General features: G+C 36.1%; 1 protein-coding gene across 8 annotated transcripts in view; it reads right to left on the bottom strand.

Annotated features, from left to right (window-relative positions):
* The window catches only part of FOXP2 (forkhead box P2), a 568827-nt gene that overhangs the window by 381445 nt on the left and 164872 nt on the right, over positions 1–22510 (bottom strand). The gene's annotated exons all lie outside the window — the stretch shown is intronic.

Consider the following 22510-nt stretch of genomic DNA (forward strand, 5'->3'; position numbering starts at 1 on the left):
CCCGTGGACCAACTATAATCAGAGGGTCCCTAAATGTAGAAGAGGGAAGAAGATGAGGCAATGTCAGAATGATGTGATGTGAGAAAGACTCAATGGGTTATTCCTGGCTTTGAAGATGAGAAGACTCCAAGAGCCAAAGAATGCAATGGCGTCTAGAATCTGGAAAAGGCTAGAAAGCAGATTCTTTCCTGGAGCCTCCAAAAAGGAACGTAGCCTTGCTGACACCGTGATTTTAGCCCAGTGAGATCCATCTCATACTTGTAACCTCTAGAACTGTAAGGTAACAAATGTGTGTTGTCTTAAGGCAGAGGATGTATTGATTTGTTAAAGCAACGATAAAAAACTAACACAGTGTAAGGGTTCAGGAGTAATAAAGACATTTTCTCTATAAGCATTTGGCCCTCCTACAGCCCTTAAGGATGCACCAAGAACGCAAGACTCTATGCTATCTTCACCTGGTCCATTGCTCAAGGTTGTATTTGCAGTGAGGAACCTCGAAGGATGAAATATCCTATCTCTCTGGGACAAAGACCAGGCTTGCTTACTGCTTTCTATAAAAGTGGCAGTCTATAGCTCTGTGTCCCTCAGCTATAACATATACCCACCATGTGCATAGCATCTGTGTGGGCTATACTGATCCATAGTACTTAGGAACAAGAAAAACTGATGCAAATATGATGACTGATGCTCAGGCTGCTTGCTGTGTTATAACTAATGCATTCCTTTGTCTCTGATCTATGAGTTGATGTCTTCTGCCAGCATCCATGAAACAGTAATAGACTGACTTGTTAGCTTGTAAATAGGGTAAAATCACATGCCAGACCGGACACTCTCTGGCTCATCTAACACAGCACTGAACATCCCATACTTTAATATGTAAATTCCACTCTCCAAATCACCACAGACTGCAGGCAAAGGGAAAAGTGATAGAGCATTTTAAAAGTCCAATAATTCCCTTACCACTTTCCTCTTGTGCTCAAAGAACAGTATGCATAAGCTCTTAAGAGCCACTTTCAAGGTCCTAAGTCTGGTTCTTGTATTTATCAGCTGCATGACCTTGGGAGAGTTATGTAACTCATCTGTCAAAATGGGAATAGCAGTGGCTACCTCGCATGGTTGTTGAGACATTAAATGAGTTAATGCACATAAAGGGGATTAGAAGAGGCTGGCACACAGTGGCACTCAATGAATTTTAAATGTTTTTGTTACTAACTGCCCTTCAGTGGGATTCGGTCAAGACTGGTGAGAATCCAAAGGGTGGGAAAGAGGGAAGAATTGTCCTTGTAGCTCCAAACCTCTCATAACAATGTCTTCATAACAAATAAGGATTAGATATAATGCAAAATAACATTTTCATAAAAATTATTCAAGGAGGGGAGTACCTAGGTGACTCAGTCAGTTAAGCGTCTGACTCTTGGTTTCAGCCCAGGTCATGACTTCATGGTTCGTGAATTCAAGCCCTGCATCTCATTGGTCTCTGTGCTGACATTGTGGAGACTGCTTGGGATTTTGTCTCCCTTTCTCTCTGCCTCTCCGCCACTTGCTCTCTCTCTCTCAAAGTATCGAGAACCATAATTTAAATAGAAATAGATCAAGACAGATCTCAAAAGCAGAATTTATTCAAGAAATATCTGCCTCTGTATTTCTGTTATAGAGTTTTCAGTGCCTTTGAGTAAAATAAATCTGATTAGCACTATAATTTAATTTACTTAAAGGCACTGCAATACTCTAAAATTATTGTTATAAGGAGATTTATTCACAGAAGTAAATAAAATAATTATGAAACTGATGACTACACAAGCCATTTTACTAGAGGGATATATTTTTCCTTCTTTTCAATGAATGTTTAAAGCTCTCCTTCAAGCTCTTGGTAAATCTATTGATCTGTGAAACACAGTGCGCTCCAGGGAGGCAATTCAGTTGACATTACATATTAAATGATGAGATGAATAATGATCATACCATTTGGTAATTAAACGTCTTACAAACCTTTTAACTGACTGAACGTCAAAAAAAAGTCAAACGAGGTCAAACATATTGTATTTTTCCCATTCTCATATTATGAACATAAACAGATATGTCAACAGATATCCAGAATAAGAAGGCATAATAAAAATGTTTAAAGATAAAATGTATATGAGACATCTAGCTTACTATTGACTGTATACGTAACGTGTTTTCTTTTCAGCATACAGAATTATTTTCTACTCTTAAATTTTCCCTTTTAATATTGTTACAGAAATATTTCAAACCACTGCTCTGGGTGTGCAAAAAGATGTGGGAAATAGTAACTGTAATCAGTAAAGATAAAGTATAACTAAGAGAACATGGATTATAGAGAAAGATTGCAGTCACCTAATCTCAATTTACAAATTCTATTATAACAATATAACAGTAAAAGATACTTTTACAAAATTTTACACATTTCATTTATTCTCTAGGCCAGCACAAGCCCTCTCATGCACATATACTTACTATCCTCCAAGTGGCCGATCAATGAACAGTTTAAAATGTAAGAAATAGAAACCCGTATTAATTAAAGAACTGTAGAAGCTAAAATGTTTGTCTGTCTGTTTCTTAATGGCTACTACTTTCTCTGGCCGTAAATACTAGATCACTTAGATTGCTTCATGAACAAACGATCCTATAGTGAGAAATTTAAATCTGTTACTTAGACCCACAGGTCTATTTGTTATATAAGCGAATTTGTAGCTATTTGTTGTATCAAATTACAATTATCTAATTATGAAGTTATCTAATTATAATTGCACTTAAAGTCCTTCTGTTAAATCTCCAGCACCATATTTACTTTGATCATTGTACTAAAAAAATTATTAAATAGGGAGTTTTATTAAGGTATTTAATACTTTCATGATAATGGTTACAGCTTTAAAATGTAAAATAATGAATAATTGAATAAAATACTTTATGTTTTCCTCATTCTGGAAGCATCAATTTATTTACGCTGTTAATGTTCTAATCTTACACACTTTAATTAAAATTAGCTTACATTGTAAATCATTGACCATAATGGCTCACAAAGTTTCCAGCTGATCAACAACATAGGCAGGAAAGAAGCTAAGTCATCCAAAACTTTGAGACTAAAAGTATATTTTCAAAAAGATAAAGAGATACTAGTTTCAGATTTCTAAGCATACTGCAAATAGGAAAGATTGACCATATTAAGGAAACATGAGCAGTAAAAATCAATTTTTGAAAAGATTAACTATGAAACAAAGGTAGAAAATGATCTGCAAAGAACAGAGATAAGCACTGTTACCAGAGGGCATGAAAGATGAGTGCTTCCATGAAAGTTATTCTTGGCTTCGGTGCTTTGGTCAAACAAGCCCTCCACTAAAATCCCTCAATGACTTTCAGGTTCACTTTGTGATACTTGAGATTTCCTTTAAAATATCAGAAAACTCTTTAATAAACATCTCCTATTTTCAAAACATATTTTTAAGTTTTCCCAAATATAGACATTATTACCTTCAATCATATTTTCTTCTCCTAAAAAAATTTTTTAACATTAATTCATTTTTGAGAGACAGAGAGAAACAGAGTGTGAGTGGGGGAGGGGCAGAGACAGCGGGAGGAAAAGAATCTGAACCAGGCTCCAGGGTCTGTGCAGGCAGCACAGAGCCTGCCGTGGGGCTCGAACTCACAGACTGGAGAGATCATGACCTGAGCTGAAGTCAGATGCTTAACCGACTGAGCCACCCAGATGCCCCGTATCACCTTCAATCATACTTTCTTATGTATAGAAAGGATTCTTCACAATCATATGTAGTTAAAATCCCAAACAGCTCAACTTGGTCCTTCAAAAATCATTTTGTTTCACATTATCTATAAAAATTACCGGTTTGACAGTGACATGGATTTTATTTCAACTATTAATAATTGTATTAGTTATCTATTGCTGTGTAACAAATTGCCACAAATGTAGCAGCTCAAAGCAACATGTATTCATTATTCTAAGACTTCTAGGAGTCAGGTGTCTGGGCACAGCTGAGGCGGGTCATCTGCCCAGGCTTTCACAAGGTTGTAATCAAGGGGTTGGCTGGGCTGTGTTCCTCCTGGAGCTCCAGACCCTGTTCCAAGCTCGCATGATTGTAGGCAGAATTCAGTTCCCTGTAGTTGTAAAACTGGGAGTCCATTTTCTTGCTGGTATAGGCTAGGGGTTGTCTCAGCTCCTGAGAGGCTGTTTGTGAAACACAGCAATTTCACAGGTGCTCTCAAAACACATTCTCTTATGTCTTCACACGCAGTAGACTAATCTCTTACTCCAGCTTGTTCAGACAGAGTTTTTAAACATATTCACAGTAATGACTCCCCCTCCACCTTTGCAACATTCACTTGGCTGGAAACAAGTCACAGGTTCTGCCTGTACTCAAGGAGAGGAGATTATACAAAGGTATGACTCATTATAGAGTCACTTTTGGGTATGTCCATCACAGTAATTCCTAGATTAAAATTATAAACTGTGGAATCAGACGGCCTTGGTTTAAATTCTGGTTACACCCTTACAAGTTATTAATTATGTCTCTGCTTTTTCACTTAAAATGGGATGATACAGGGGCGCCTGGGTGGCTCAGTCAGTTAAGCGTCCAACTTCAGCTCAGGTCACGATCTCACGGTCCGTGTGTTCGAGCCCCGCGTCGAGCTCTGGGCTGATGGCTCAGAGCCTGGAGCCTGCTTCCGATTCTGTGTCTCCCTCTCTCTCTGCCCCTTCCCCGTTCATGCTCTGTCTCTCTCTGTCTCAAAAATAAATAAACATTAAAAAAATTTTTTTAAAAATGGGATGATACTACCACCTCTTAAAGTTGTTGTGAGGACTAAAATAATTTTTTAAATTACTTATGGAGCACCTGGGTGCCTCAGTTGGTTAAGCATCTGACTCTTGGTTTCAGCTCAGGTCATGATTTCATGGGCACTGTAGGATTGAGCCCCATGTTGGTCTCTGGGCTGGGGGTGGAACCTGCTTAGGATTCTCTCTCCCCACCTCTCCCTTAAAATAAATAAATAAACTTAAAAAAAAAAACTGCTTAGAGAAGTATCTGACAAGTAGGAAGTTCCAAAGAATTTTGCATTAAGTAAATTAATATTTGAACATCTATATGAATTTCTAATAACCCAATATATTTTATCATCAAAATTTCATACACTGTGACTGTAAAGATGTCTATTGTCATTTCTCTGGATGATTCACATTTGCATATGTACAAATGTGTGCTCTGCCAACCAATGTAAGAACGTGGGAATTCCTAAAGAGTATTCAATAGTTAACAAAGATCAAAATATGGAATTACATGCAAGAGAGTAGTCAATAAATATTGCTCAGTAATCATGATGGTAATTGAAATCTACAGTTAAAACTCAATGAAAGTAAGTTATGAGTTGACTTCTGCTAATCACCAGCCTCAGGGACTTACTTCTGCCTTCTATTATACCAATCACAAATGTTTAATTTCTCAAATATTATTATTTAGTGATGAGTGATACCTCCACCCTTTTAATTACATTCAGTGAGCTGACTATAATATTAGGCAGTAGCCCACATAGAATTTACACAAATGCCAATTACTGGAGATTGGGGGAAATGCCTATTCTTTGGGATGTTGACCAGGCCTCGAGACACAACAGAGTTTTATAAGAAGGTAAGTCTGAACAAACATTCTCTGAGGATTTCTCCAAGTCATGCTGACAAAAGTAAAAGACTTTATGTAATTACAAAAAGAGATCGTAGAAGTCGAGTGCAAAATGCCTTTTTAAAAATTATTTTTCACCAATAAATCATGGATCTGAACATCAGACAGATAAACAGGCTTTTCTAACTCCACAGATTGTAGCAGAGATAAAGAACTCCTGTGTCTCAACACCGCAACCAGAGCTTCTCAGTGGGAGCCATACTGCTTTTTAAAGGGAGTTGGGGGGCGGGGGGGAAGGGGGGGAGCCTGGGTGGCTCAGTGAGTTAAGCATCCCACTTCAGCTCAGGTCATGACCTCACGGTTCCTATGGCAGGCTCTGTGCTGACTTCTCAGACCCTAGAGCCTGCTTTCTATTCTGTGTCTACCTCTCTCTCTGCCCTCCTCCAATCATGCTCTGTCTCTGTCTCTCAAAAATATATAAACATACATACATACATACATAAATAGATTTTCTCTCTCTCAAAAATATATAAACATACATACATACATACATTAATTAATTAATTAAAGGGAGTTTGGGAAATCTGTGAGAGAATTTTTGGTTGTAATAATTCGATACATCGTTGCCACCTGTGGGCAGGGGTTATGTCTGCTGGTCATCCCGCAGTAATGAAGAATACTACTGCACCTTACAGGACTCTCTCTGAACATTCATGAAAATACAGAACTTGTGACTAGACCTAACCTTATTTTACATTTAAGATCTACAGTGTTTTTCCATGTTTTTAATATACACTGAATTTATTAGGTCAGTGATACTGTATATCAAAGTAATATTTATTTTCTTCAGAACTGTCCCGTTTTCACCATTTTAAGAAAGAGCACTAATGATGGCTCATGTATCCTTTCATTTTTAGCTATCATAATTATAGTTATTCTACAAGTAGAGCAACTACATGACTACTTCATAAAATCTTCTAATTTAGTCACATCTGATCATTTACATTTTCTATTAAACTGATTTTTGAAATTATACGTATTGAAACATACCTAAGAATTTCATTTCATATTAATAAAAGAAGAATTACAAAATATTTTTTATAAATGGTGGAATTATGTCTTATGGTGTTAAGAGGCACTTGCCCTACTCAGTCCCTTCTTAGGATTAGTTTTAAATTAGCTTATCCAGGGAAAGGAATCCTTTTCGGGTTTTATAAATAACAATTCTAAAAGATAAGTCATTGTGTAGCTAATATTTAGGTGTTTTAAGAAGTGTACAGTATCAAGAAAAAAAAATCCCTTATGGGTGAAAATTCCAATTTCTAAAGGCTCTTGAGCCACGGGATCTACAACATCCTTGTCTTTAAAGGTGTTAAAATCCTGAACAGAAACACAAGAAAGGATATAGTAAATCTTTATTACTAGGAATGACTGAGCCAACAGAGCACCTGGTTAACCATATAAATTATACACACTAATTAGATAACTGCAACTGAGTGCCAATTTAGTAATTATTGTCTATTTTAATATTTTTCTCATTTTTAGGAAATAGTACATGTTCGATGAACAAAGTTTAAATCATACAGAAAGTTATAAATAAAAAAACAAAAAACTAACAACTATCCCTCAGCAATAACCACAATGTTATTTGTATTGTATTGTATTGTATTATATTGTATTGTATATTTATAATGTATACTATACACAAATTACAATATAATGTATGATACATATTGATATGTATATATCATATACATGTATACATATTCATATGATATATATACACATATAATATAATGTATGATACATATACTCACCAAATATATATATTACAGAATAGGTACATATTTCTGTAATTTTCCTATGAATAATTAAAGAGTTTAAGCAAAACATGTTATTTTTCTCAGTTAAGGTATAATCACCCTATATTAGTTTCAAGTGTACAACATAGCAATTCAATATTTGTATGCATTGCAGAATGATCCCTGTAGCAAATCTAGTTACCATCTGCCATCACACAAAGTTAATATAATACTATTGACAAGAGCCCCTATGCTGTACGTTATATCCCCATGACTTACTTATTTTACAAATGTAAGTTTGTACTTCTTGAACCCCTTTATCTATTTCTCCCCTTGCCAAACCCTCTCCTTTCTGGTAACCAACAATGTTCTCTGGATCTGCAAATCTGTGTTTCATGTTGTTTTGCTTGTTTGGTTTTACGATTCCACATCTAATTGAAATCATATGATGTTTTGTTTCTTAAATTCTACATATGAGTGAAATCATAAGGTATTTGTCTTTCTCAGAATGACTTATTTCACTTAGCATAATACACTCTAGCTCCACCCACATCATTGCAAATGGCAAGATTCCATTCTTTTTGATGACTAATATTCCATTGTATATATTTATCCACTTCTTCTATATGTATTCATCAGTTGATGGACATTTGTGCTCTTTCCATAATTTGGCTATTGTTGATAGTGCTGCTATAAACATCCAGGTGCATGTATCCCTTTGAATGAGTTTTATTCCTTTGGATAAATACATAGTAGTACAATTGTTGGATCATAAGGTAGTTCTCTATTTCACTTTTTGAGGAACATCCATACTGTTTCCCAGAGTAGGTGCACCAGTTTGCATTCCTACCAATGGTTTAAAAAGGTTCTCCTTTCTCCACATTCTTGCCAATATCTGTTGTTACCTATGTTGTTAATTTTAGCAATTCTGGAAGGTATGAGGTGACACCTCATTGTAATTTCGATTTGTATATCCCTGAAAATGAGTGATGTTGAGCATCTTTTCATGTGTCTGTTAGCCATATGTATGTTTTCTTTGGAAAAAAATGTCTATTCATGTCTTCTGCACATTTTTAATAGATTATTTTGGTTTCTTGGGTGTTGAGTTTGATCAGTAATTTATAGATTTTGGATGCTCACCCTTTATCAGATACGTCATTGCTGGGGTCTCTAGGGTTTTCTATTATGGTATCATGTCAACTGCAAAAAGTGACACTTTTACTTTTTCCTTTCCAGTTTGCATGCCCTTATATTTATTTTTCCTGTGAATTACCATGGTTAGGGCTTCCGATACTATGTTAAATAACATAGTGGGGGGAGTGGCATCCTTGTCTTGTTGCTGATTTTAGGGAAAAAAAAACTATCAGCCTTTCACTATTAACTATGATATTAGCTTTGGGTTTGCCATATATGGCCTTATGTTGTGGTACATTCCCTCTATCACCACTTCATTAAGAGCTTTTATTATAAATAGATGTTGAATTTTGTCAAACACTTTCTTGGCATCTATTGATATGATCATATGATCTTTATCCTTCATTTTGTTTATGTTGCATATCACGTTGATTTGTGGATGTTGAATGATTCCTGCATTCCCTCGAATAAATTCCACTCTATCACTGTGTATGATCCCTGTAATGTTCATTTATTTAAGTCTGCTAATATTTTATAAAGATTTTTGCATTTATGTTCATTAGGGATATTTATAATTTTCTTTCTGTGGTGTGCTTATTTGGTTTCGTTATCAGGGTAATGTTGGCTTCTTAAAATGAGTTCAGAAGCATTCCCTCCTTTTTAATTTTTTGCAAGAGTTGAGAAAGATAGGTAAATCTTTAAATATTTGGTAGAATTCAATAGTGAAGCCATGTGCTCCTGGATTTTTGTTTGTTGGGAAGTTTTTGATTACTGATTCCATTTCCTTGCTAGTCTGTTCAGTCTTCTATTTCTTCATGATTCAGTCCTGGAAGAGGTTAAGCTTCTAGGAATTTATTCATTTCTTCTGGGTTGTTCAATTTGTTGGCATGTAATTGTTTTAGTAATCTCTTATGATCCCTAGTATTTCTGTGATATCAGTTGTCCCTTCTACTCCTTCATTCCTAATTTTATTTATTTGAGCCTTCTGTCTTTTACTGGAGATTCCAGCTAAAAGTTCATTAATTTTATCTTTTCAAAGAACCAGCTCTTAGTTTCACTGATCTTTTATATTATCTTTTTTAGTCTTTCATTTATTTCTACTCCGATCTTTATTATTTCCTTCCTTTTCCAGTGAGATTTTTACTTTCATTATATTTTCTTGGTATTACTTGTGCCATTTCTTTTTAGCTTAAAAGTCCCTTTAATATTGCTTGTAAGGCTTATTTAGTAGTGATGAACTCCTTTGGCTCTAAGGGTTCTCTTTATCCCTCCTTCAAATCTGAATGATAATCTTGCCAAGGTAAGGTGTCCTTGTTTGGAAGGTTTTTCCTTTCAGTCCTTTGAATATATTACACCACTTCCTTCTGGTCTCCAAGTTTCTAAGAAATCAGCTGATAGCCTTACATCGTTTCCTTTGCATGTGACAATTTGTTTTTCTTTTGCTGCTTTTAAGATTCTCTGTCTTTGAACTTGACATTTTAATTATAATGTGTCTTGGTATGGATCTTTGGGTTCATCTTATTTGGAACTTTCTGGGCTTCCTGAGCTTGGATATTGATTTCCTCCGTAGGGAAGTTTTCAGCCACTATTTCTTCAAGTAAGTTTTTGACCTGTTTCTCTCTCTGTTCTCCTTCTGGGAACTCTATAATACAAATGTTATTCTGCTTGATGATGTCCTACAGGCTCCTTAAGTTATATTTATATTTTAAAATTCTTTTTTTGTTGTTGTTGTTTTGCTGCTCTATCTGGGTAAGTTCCATTGCTTTGTCATCCAGTTTGCTAATGCATTCTTCTGCTTCACCCAGTTTGCTGCTGAATCCCTCTAATGTATTTTTTACTTCAATTATTGTATTTTCAGCACTGTGACTCCTATTTGGTATTTTCTTATATTTTGTGTCTCATGGTTGAACTTGTCTCTGTGTTTATCCATTCTTCTCTTGAGTTCAGTTCAGTGATAATCTTTATCACAATTCCTTTGAATTTTTTATCAGGGAGATTACTTATTTCCATACATTAAGGAATTTTTCTGAGGTTTCATCTCTTTCTTTCCTTTGTAACCTATTTTTTCACATTTTCACTTTGCTTGACTCTCTGTGTGTCTTTCTGTGTATTAGGTGAAGAAGCTACCTCTCTTAGTCTTAAAGGGGTGGCCCTATGTTGATGATAAATCTTCTTCTGTTCAACCTTTCCCTAGCTCTTGGTTATCTCCTGAAACTTTGGGATTGTCTAAACTACCTGACTGATTCTGGATATGTTCCCATTGCTGAAGGTGTGCCAAGACCTGTCAGTGTTCCAAAGGGAAGAATCTCATTCAGCACCTAGTTCAGGCCTACTGCCAGTCCCTCAGGCAGAAGCTTTTAAAGTATGGAAATTATATACAGTCCTGTGGGACCACAATCTTAATCCCTTTTGGCCTCCATACCAGGGGAAGGTATATAGAGCGGCATCCCCTAGGCCAACAGTTACGAAAGAGCTCCAGATGAGCATATAAGCTCTTTTCTGGGAGCCTGTCGAGTTGTAGCGAGGTGCACAAGGATGGTGTCTCCCTGCTTATGTTCCTTGGATGTGTCTTCTTAGACTCCAGATGTGTGGGAAGGAAACCTTCCCTCGGGCTAAAGCTCCAGGCTAAATAGCCCTTTTGCACAGTAAGACTAGGGTTGTCTTTCAGTGTGCTATCTGTGCAGTGCTCTGAAGGAGGTGGCCTACCAAGAAATGTCTTTCCAATGACTACCTTTCTCACAATCACCTGGGACAGGTGATCAAGGGGTATCTCCTGTGTGTGTTGTACACACCTTCTGGCTTTAGCTAAGTAGCTAGAGGGCACAGGGGTCAAGGCAGACTCACCAGCTTCATAAAGGCAGCAAAGAAACGTCTTGACTGCATTCAGCCATGGTTTCAGGAATGCATCAGGAAAGTGCCTTGTCTGTGCACAGCTTTAGGCTGGGAGCAGGAGAATGCCATGACTAGGAGCACTCACCAGCCCCAGCCAGGGAGTGGGAGAACGTGCAACTGACTGCACTCTCTGGCTTCAGCAAGGTAGCAGTATGGTGCCATGTTCAAGTTCACCTAACTAATAGCAAGTTTGGTGGAGAGTGTAACACTGACATCCACCAGCACCTCCATCTCTGAAGAGAGTTTCAATTCTCTCATGCTCATCCAGCAGATGATTTTAATGATGATTTTAAAGATTCATTAATCTCTACACCCAACGTGGGGCTTGAACCCACAACCATGAAATCAAGAGTCACATGCTCCACTGACTGAGCCAGCCAGGCACCCCAGATGCTTTTAGATAAGCAAACAAATCTCCTTGACATACAGCCTAGCATTTTTCAAAAAAAATTTTTTTTTTCTGAGTCTCAGGGCAAGTGAGACTACACACAAGCCCTTTAAAAGGGGAGTCTCAATTTCCTATATGACTTTGGGTCCCTTGGACATCAGCCCTATTGGTTTTTAAGCCTGACATTCTGGGGGCTCATGCTCCTCTGCTGATCCCAGGGGTTGGTGTGGCTGAGCCCTAACTCCTCACTCCTGTGGGGGGAAGCATCAGACTGGTGAGATTCATCCCTACTGTGTGCCACTGTGCCAGGGCAGGTGGGGGTAAGACTACGTATCTACCTCTCCTGTCTGTCTCGAGATAGTATTTTTATCCTTTGTTGTGAAGAAGTAGCTCACATTGTTTTCAGATCCTTCTCAGAAGTAAATAATCCATGTGTAGCTATAGACGTGGAGTGTCCATGGGAGGAGGGGAGGTCAAGATCTTCCCAGGCCACCATCTTGCAGAAGCCCTCCTAAGACATATATTTCTGAAACGGTGTTCTATAACTTACATTACTGACTTACCTAAATATTCTTTGTTATTCCACTATTTAGGAATGATATAATTTATTTAACCAGTTTCCTTTGCAAGTGTTAGTAAGGTTGATTCCTTACCTGTGACATTAGGAAACAGAAGAATCCATATATCTAATCACCTAAGTTGTAACAGGGCAACAAGAAATCAAATCAGAGCAGCAGCTACCTTCAGATGAGAAAAAAATGGTGGCTTAAATCTCTTTTCCATTCCCTTCAAAATCCCACACAAAGTGCAGTTTTATCTGTGTGGGGGGGAAGGGGGTGCAGGCACAGGTGCTAGAAAAATTGGAATAAGCCTTCCTGTAAGAAAACTTCCACAAAACTTCTAGAAGTATTTCTGTGCCATTTGCATAGTGTAAATGGCTATTGTGTAATCCTTTGACTTTCTTAAATTATTTTCAGCAAACAAAAGATACAGAAGCCACTTTTCTATTCTTTTAATAACCTTTCTGAACTCTTGGGAGGTAAACTCCCATCTCTGCCCTCCCCTGGAGCTCCTCAGTCCACTTCCCCAAGCTGATCCTGTATTATGCAAATAGAGATCCCTGTAAAGTGAAAGTCTGATTAGGGAACAGCTCCTCAAATAATGATTAAAATGGGTATATTAGAATATTTATAGCTTTAGGTAACTAAGAAATCTAAATTTAAAAAGTTTAAATAAAAAAGAAAGTTACCACCTCATTTGGTCAAAAGGTAATAAGAGCTCTGAATATAATAAAATAATTAAATACCAAATGTATTTATTTATTAATGAAGTTATTAAACATTGTTTAATACTTATTATTTTAATAACTGAATATTTCTGACATGGGAATGGAGTTATCATAACTGGCTTAAACTAGTTAGTAGCTATCTGTTGGAGCTGGGAACAGGGTCAGTTTCCCACGAAGTACATGCTCTGTGGAATAATGAAGCATATCTCAATAACATCAGGGTTCTGGCGGCAGAGAAGAAAAGATGTTGGAACAACTACTAGAAGTGTCTGCTTCAAGCAGAGTGACCACACGTCTTCACCCAAGATAATCCCAATGTGTTACCTGTTTTCTAGGATAAATAATAATAGAATCCTTTTTATTCTCAAAAGTGTCCTGGATGATATACAAAATGGTCACCTGGCTATAAGGTGTATATTTTTAAGATTTTGGACTTAAGTTTTAATTAAGCTCTAACTTAATTATCTTTGTTATAATTCTATAAGAACATTATTAAACCTGTAGTGAAAATAAAAATAAGGTTTCAGAATGCATGGTCAGCCTAATAAAATTTTAAAGTAACTATGAAGCAATCCCTTTCAATGGACTGAAACACTAATTCCAAATCATTCTCACCAATTCCTCAACTAGATTTTATGAATTCCTACTTAACTAATATTTTCATAGCTTAGTCCATGTTTTGAAAGAAGAAAGGTGATTTGTTCAGAAATTAATTCATTGTTAATTTGGGCCACAAGTAGAACCACGTAAGAAGGACTGTTCAACAGTATTGGCAAGAGAGCATTGGAGGCTTTGGACGTAGCCTGCCTTAGTTCAAATCTTAGTCATACCATACAGGGACTGTGGAACAATGAGCAAAATATTTAACTTTTCTGGGCCCCACTCCATCTATAAATTGGGGACAATAATGATCTCTACCTCATAAGTAACAAGTAATCCATAGGTTGTACTAAGTGAGTTAATGCTAGTGAATCACTTAGGAGGGTACTTGGTACTAAATAAACGGCAGGTAGTAGTAGTGGCAGTAGTAATGTCATCCTCATTGTCGTCATCGTCATCATCATCATCATCACATGGAACCCAGGGAGCTGTCCGAGGGATCAGACATTAATGCCAAAAGCAAACACATTTTCCCAAACTAGTAACGCAAAGAGACAACCAGGCATTTTGAAAAGTAGAATTAAGTGCAAAGGCAAAGCAGGGACAAAAGGTTGACCAGAAAGAAGGTGGCATATAAAGAAATCAAAGGTGAGCTCAGGAGTTGACTCATCATATGCACCTCCTCTACTGTAAGTTCCTCTTATTTGCAGTTTGGCATGTTGCTAAATGTCTAGAGTATATTGTTAAAGGGACTAAGGCTTCTCAGGGTCTCAAGATAATGTTCTTATTTCAAGAAAACTTTTCTTAGCACATGACTTTCTGAAGGCAAATTCACACTGAAAACCAAAATCTCAAAGGAGATACATGGTTAGAGTCGAGAGTAAACGAGATGTAGTTCTGGCTAGAGGAATGTACTTCCACATTTCTGATTAACCAGAGAGGAGTATGCACAGAATATAACAAGGAAGGTAAATATAAATAAAGGGCACTAGAACACTAAGAACATAAAAGTACTTAATCACTATTGAATAACTAATTATGCTTTCAGCTTTACTATATGAAAAAAACTGAAATGTGAGCACAACTTTCAGTTCACTCACAATAAGACATGAAGCATGTTTATTGTTGCTCAGCCCTGCATGCTGTCTGAGACACCCTGCACCCTGAGAGTGACTGAACCTTAAGAGGAAAAACAGTCAAATTTATAGTTAAGAACTAGCAGTTCTCGATAGATAACATTACTTATAAGGGTATAAAGGAGTGTCGAATATTTCTTTAAGACGACTCCTTATTTATGTAAGAATATAATGTGTGCTTTGCATTTAATTGATGGCAGTTGAAATCATTATAACATAAATAGTTTACAGTTGTGAGATCTGATGAGCTATTGGATACCTAGAGACAAGAAAAAAATTAATGGATCTAACTGAAAAGTAAGCATGAATCATTAACTAAGAAACAAATGAGTAAAATGTATTAGAAAAATTTTTAAAATCAACTATATACTTAAGAAGGGTATAAACTAAAACTATTTTGAAGTTGTTAAAAACACAAGAGAAATTACAGAAGAAAGTATTTATGTGACAGATTTTTATAAGGTTGAAGCGAAATGCTGTATTTAATTAGCAAATTCAGAAACTTTTCCAACAAAACCATTTTATTGATCTTTCTTCTATAAATATTTACTTTTAATCTGACCCAGGCAATCAAATAAGAGATCTTCATTTCTCTGCATCAGACTTTTCACATATCTTCAGGCAAGTGCTCAGATCCTTGTCATTCACAAACTAAATATGTCAATACATATTATATGGTACCATATGCTATTGTCATTACAATGTCATAGAATTCAAGATGCTAAGGTCACTTTAACTTGTTTTTTCCTCCCAAATTATTTCAAAATATATATTTTAAACAAAATATATGTCTTAAAATTCTTTATATAAACCTCATAGTTGTAGTCAAAAAAACAAAAACAAAAAAAAGCGAAAAAACAAATAAACTTCAAAGGGCTATTTCCAAAAAAGGTTACTCTCATGTGAACACATACTCTTAATTAATGAATGAGACACTCAAGATTACTAGCATTTTTAGTAAGGTAAGATTTACTGTTTTTTTCCAACCTTAAGATTCTAGAGTGCACTTTGGCAAATCCATTCATTTGTGTTGTTTATTAAATTCTCTGAGGCTACTGATCCATGCGCTTAAGCAGAGAAAGACAAAGAAAAAAATCATCACAATATTATAGTCTCAAAAGTTTTTACTCACATTACTCTCTTAGAGAGGACCCATTTTTAAGACCAAAAATAATATGGCAATTGAGAATTATGGTTAACATTTAATTGTGGAGACAAAAATGAATATTTAGGCCCAACAGAGCAAGAATATTTATCCCTTGATCTGAACATAAAAAGTATTCGCATCTGTTTCACTGCTTTGCCTTCTTCATGGGCTTAAACCTGCCAAATTATTCCATTTGATTTCAGAGAATTCTCATATGGCAATCTATTTTATTTACTTTATCTTCAATAAAATGGTTCAGTGAGCATTAGCAACTCTGAGACACAAGTTTCAATCAGCCTTCAGGCAAAGGCGTCAGTCTATATTAGGCCTACTGTGCTGTGAGTTGCAGCTAGAAAGTTGGATAAGGCAGAGCAACAGTGAAAATGTGAGCAAGACCTAATAAAGCCACAGTGAAGAGAAAGAAAGCTCTCCCCAGGCTCTCACATGCATCACTTATACAATGCCAGGTGCTGGGTTCAACACATGAAGAGCTCCTTAATAAGGCTGACAGCTAAAAGAAGGCCTCAGACTCTAACTTTATTTTACATGACACCTACAGTAATAGTCCTCTGTTCTCCAGAAGACAATAGTAAAAACTGGAATTGCCAACAGTTAAAAATAGGGTTTTTTTTATTCAGCCCTCAGATATTATATGGGGGGGGGACAAAAAAAAATTTCAAGCTGCACAGCATTTCACCTACATTTTCATACAATTCCTAATATAATAGTAGTTTCCAGAAGGACCTTTCCTTACAAATTTGTATGACATTTTAAATATAGCTGCTGGATTAGATTTTAACCACAAAACAATCAGTGAGTTTGAGCAACAACTCATTTTGGAAAATGATATCATTAAAGACTAATTCCAAGAAATGTGGGGCAATACTGATAGATGCTGTGGAAATGTCTCCCAGAGCACAAACTTCATAGTAAGTGATGCTGGTTCATATTTGATATGGGCTGTAAAAAGCAGATTATTGTAATGGTGTTCTTCCCAGCAAATAAGACCATTAAAAATGTACTTAATGTTCAGTTGAATTGAAAAGCAGTCCAGTTAAAATCCATATTTTGCTATTTTGTACAACGGTGTCAGAAAATTTTACTAGCGGATCACTCTAAACCACAAACTTAAAGTTATAAATGTAAACTCTTTTTTTTTTGTAGGAATAAGTTTCTACCTTTTTAAAATATAAGGCTGTATTTTTGCCCAGGTCCTGTGATCACATTATAATCAATAAGAGTGAAATTAGAATGATGAGTTTAATATGAGTTTATAAAAAAAAAAGTTGACCTATTACTTGCAGAAACATACTTCTCAACTCACTTTTCTGGAGACCAAATATATTGTTTTTCTAGTGATGCTACATTTCAAAGCATAACACCCCAAATATGTGTACATATATCTAGCTGCTGCCATATAACTGTCTTTTATATTTCTATAAGAACCCTAAAGAAGAACAACAGAAACTAGTAGATTCTTCAAGCTCAGATTCTATAAAAGTAAGAGTGTTTTTAACTATCCCAAACAGCTCTTATATAAAAGAACCAGTACCAGACCAGTACCCAGACCTACCCAGCCCCTAGTAAGCATGATTCTCCAACACTGATGTGATCAATGGGTAAAAAAGAAATTAAAAGAGACCTCTGCATATTATAAAATCAGCATTATAGGTGAAATCTAAACATTTCACATTTTCTTCTCACTTGGCTATCTTACAAATATATGGGCTTATCGAATTACATTTACTTTAGAGACCATATATTCAATATACTAGGAATCCTTATATTTATTCCCCAGAAAGCCAAGGTCAGTGATGAAATCTGTGGAAATAATTTTAGGGGTAATATATATAATGCATAAATTATCTATTGCTATATAACAAATTACCCCCAAACTTAGCAGGTTAGTATGAAAGAAACCTTTATTATCTCACACAGTTTCTGAGCATCAGGAATCCAGGAGTATTTCAGCTGGGTGGTTTAGTCCCATGGTTTGTCAGGAAATTCCTCCCTGTCTGTTGACCAGAGGGCTTAGTTCTGCATCACATGGACCTTTCCACGGCAGCTTGCCTTCCCCAGAGCAAGTCATGAGACACAGAAGGAAAGAGAGAGGGAAAAAAGGAGAGAGACTGGGAAAAGAAGAAAGAGGGAGAAGGGGAGAAAATGACAGAGAGAGAAGCAATAGAAAAAGAACACCCCAAACAGATGTCTTAATGTCTTGTGTAACCTAATCTGAAAAACAATATACCATCATTGTGCCATATTCTATCAGCCACATGGGCCAACTCTGGTGAATATGGAAGGAAAAACAACAGTGTGTGATAACCAGGAGACAGAATCATTAAGGAAGATCTTTAAGGCTGCCTCCCACAGCCCACCTCCTGGACCCCAATCATTCATGTTCTCCTCTGTGCAATCAATTCCAAATGTTTATGCTGCAATGGATTCTTAAAGGGAATTTAAAGGTTGTTTGAGATACATTTCAGATTACTGAGTCATTTAAAAGTGGATAATTTATGAAGAATATCTTTTCAAATATAATTTTCAAACTGAAAAGGCTATCACACTGACCACGGTTTTAAATGAAGAAGGTATATATATTTAGTGAATATTTCTTAAGATACTATTATAGGCAAGGCTGCGGGTAACACAGATATGATACTGTACAGGAAAAGTCCTAGGCTGGTTGAACAGGAGGAAAGAAACAGGAAAAGTATAATGGAAGAGATAGAGATGTCAATGTGCTTTAAAGAGATGGAGAAAAGGAAAGAAACAATAGGATGTGACAGAAATGTGGGCAAGTGTAAGGCATGGGATTCAAGGTATGCATATTGGTGTAATGGGAAGAAAAGGTTAGTATTCAGGTTTTGTCAGATTCTGGAGAGTATTAAATACCAGGGTAAGCTGCATTTAGCCTGACGTTAGCCGGCATGAAATAATAATAAATCTCATTTAACAGGGAGGAATGACCTGTTGGGAGTCACACTGTAAGCATAACTGAGAGCTAAGGTTTACAATAGTGACAATATTCCTTTTTATTAAATAGTACATAATTGTAAAAATCTAAAATTAGGGCACCTGGGTGGCGCATTCGGTTAAATGTCTGACTTTGGCTCAGGTCATGATCTTGCAGTTCGTGAGTTCAAGCCCCGCATCGGGCTCCGTGGTGACAGCTCAGAGTCTGGATTCTGTCTTTGGATTCTGTCTCTCCCTCTCTCTCTGCTCCTCCCCCACTCACACTCTGTCTCTCTCTCAAAAATAAATAAACATTTAAAAAAACCTAAAGTAATGGATTATTTGAATTTTAAGATAATAAGTTTAACATGCCTTGGCAGACAGATCCTAGGGTGGCCCCCAAGTTCATGCTCTGTAATTCTATCCACTTGCATGTGAGCAGGACTCTGACTTGCTTCTAACCAACAGAATATGGCAAAGGTTATGAGACGGCACTTCAATGATTATATTAATACATATACACATGCTCTATATTTACATACATATATGTATATATGGCTTTATCTTGCTCTCATATAGTAGAGACTCTCCTACTGGCTTTCAAAAAGCAAACTACTATAATGTGGACTGTATATGAAGAGGGTCACATGCATGGGAACCATGGATGGCCTCTTGAGGATCTCAGTCCTACAACCCTGATGAACTAAATTCAGCCAAAACCAGTGAGTTTGGAAGAGAACCATGAACTCCAGATGAAAATGCAGCCTGGCCAGTATTTTGATTGCAGCCTTATAAGACCCTGAGTGAAACTATGCCTAGACTCCCCATCTGTGGTAACTGTGATTTAACAAAAGCATGTGTTTTAAGCTCTTAAACATTTAATATGTTACATAGCAATAGAAAATTAATATACATGCTGACTGAAACACAGAGAGCACATTTACAGAATTAACTCATTTTTACCATCTCCTTGCCCAAAGTTATGGAGCATATTTGCTAAGTAGCCTGAAACTACAGTCAACTTGTGAAACTAATAAAATAGGGGACAAAATAACTAATTATTTTAATGCTTACTATGCCCTTTGTATGAATTCACAAATGTAGTCCTCAAATCTACTCTGTGAAGTGAGGTACTATTACCTCTATTTTCTCGATTCAGAAATTAAGGATTAGAGAGTTTAAATGATTTTTCCAACGTTTCACATACAGTAAGTTTGCCCTGGACCCGTGATTCAGACCTAAGCAATTTGATTTGCAAGCTTGCATTCTCAACAGCTACACTCTATAGCTTCCTCTCTGCAGTTTTGTTCCTGCTACTTTTTGTTAAGGGCTGTCAGAGAGCCATGAACATGAATCACCGACCCAGACCCTCCTCAGCCAAATCAGCTTCCTGTAGAGTCCATTTTCTTTTCAATGACTTGAAAATTTGAGCAAATATTTTGTCATGTATGACGCTTACTTTTTCACAAGCATTTATGAAACTTACAGCAATTTCTCTAAGTTTGAGAATAAAGTTTATTTCTAGTACACTGGAATAACTAAATCTTATATTTTAATTGGATTTAATACTCTTACAATGGAAACTGAAAATAATCGTCACTGTGATGGAGTAAAACACACACATACATACTCACCCAACTACTCAGTTTTAGGTGCACAAGCACAGTTTTAGGTGCAAATTGCATGAAACAACATTGTAGTTCCCACTTCAGAAGTATAGGCTAGGGCAAGTTATTTAACCTCTCAGAGAGACAAAATGGGGATAATGCTAAAACAAATTGCTCAAAAATGGGAAGATTCAACTAAGTATTCACTTTAGTGATTTGGGGAGGGGAGGGAACACAGCAGTGGAAAATGAAGAAAAAAATGCATATGTCTTGAAAATAGCTATGTATTAAGTGCTAAATTTTTACAATAATCCAACAAACAGTTATATCTGTCCCTGGTTTTATGGTGTGAAAACTGATATGCAAAGATTTAAGGAAACTAACCAAGGTTGATTAAAAACGCTAGCAAACGGTTGCAGGGATCCAAGCCGTATCTACCTGATTCCCAAACCCTTGCCTCTGTCATTGACTCTTTTCTTATCATGATACCTCCAGCTCTGGGTCCATAAATTCTACATATTCCCAAGGAAAAACACTGTTTCGTAATGCATTTTTTCATTAAGATGAACCATTGCCTTTTGCATATGCATTATTCCACCAATATGTGTTTGGTCTTCATTTAAAAATATAAGAACTATTATAAGCAAATGATTAAGAAAAGTCTAATTAGCAAGTTCTAGAAGCAGTTTTTGAGAACTTCAAACACAAATATGTTTCCTTTCTGGGAAAAAGACTCTATTTTTTAAAAATCATTTCTTTCATGGTTCCATAATATTCATTGCAGGTAACTCCCACTTATAAATCTTAAATCCACCTACTATTATTAACACAAATGTCCTCTCACCCAAAAACTGAGAATTTAAATATTATATCAACACCACCATTATCTACAGTAAGCATAAATTAAATAACCCAGAAAAAAAAATTAAAAGATTGGGCCTTAGCAGATACAGTTCTAGTAATACTTAATTGTTTATTATTAGCTGTAAAATCACAGCAAGTTATATTACTTTTTCCAAATCATTTAAATTCTTTGTGTTTTAGTTTCTCCACTTACTAATGAACAAAGGATAATAATGTGATCCTTAGGTCATAAGCAATGCAAGAGTAAAATTAATGAGTTTAGTGAAAGAGTAAAAGGAAGTAAAAAGTTGCCAAAGTGTTTTAAAATCTTAAATGATAAATAAGTGTGGAATCATTTTGCCTGTATATCTGGCAAAATAATAAAGTTAGTACAAAACAAGAGGTCCACAGGCAAAATAGTAGGTAAATTGCCTGAAAAATATTTGACTGTAAAATCCAACCACACTGAAAAAATACGTCTTAGGGAAGATATGGAGCCTTCATCTGGAGAAAGTTTTGGAAAGGGGTAGAACAATATAGGCAGAATAGCGAGGATGCTGAGGCTTGTCCTACATACACGTTCAGTGCAATCCCTTGATAAAGAATTCTGGAGTGGGGTGGGAAAGAAATAAAAAAGAATTCAGGAGAAACCAGGCACCATGGTTCGTTCCCTTCTACTTGGGGGTAGAGTCTAAGAGAAATAATATGAACCCCTCACCTAAAATTTCTTTTAATTTTCTTTTTATAATTATATTTTCATACCAATAGGTGGTCAAATCTTAATTGATTGATATCACAGTTCAGTGGTGACACTGAAAAAATAATGTTGCAGAAGCATTCTATATTGAGCAAGAGTGGGAAATAAATCTAGATCTTTTGGAAATGCACCCCATGCCATGTCTGTGGTCCTTGCTTTGTACCAAGCAATGGATTTAAAGTTTTCTAAATTGATACTGTAAATATCAAGGAAAACTCCCATTAGATTTAAAGAAGTATAACACTAAAAAGGAAATGAATGCTTTCTAAACAGCTGACTTGCTGGATCTCAAAAAGTTTATAGGAGAAATCAA

This window comes from Neofelis nebulosa, chromosome 4, assembly GCF_028018385.1.
Source record: "Neofelis nebulosa isolate mNeoNeb1 chromosome 4, mNeoNeb1.pri, whole genome shotgun sequence".
In the NCBI taxonomy this organism is placed as follows: Eukaryota; Metazoa; Chordata; class Mammalia; order Carnivora; family Felidae; genus Neofelis; species Neofelis nebulosa.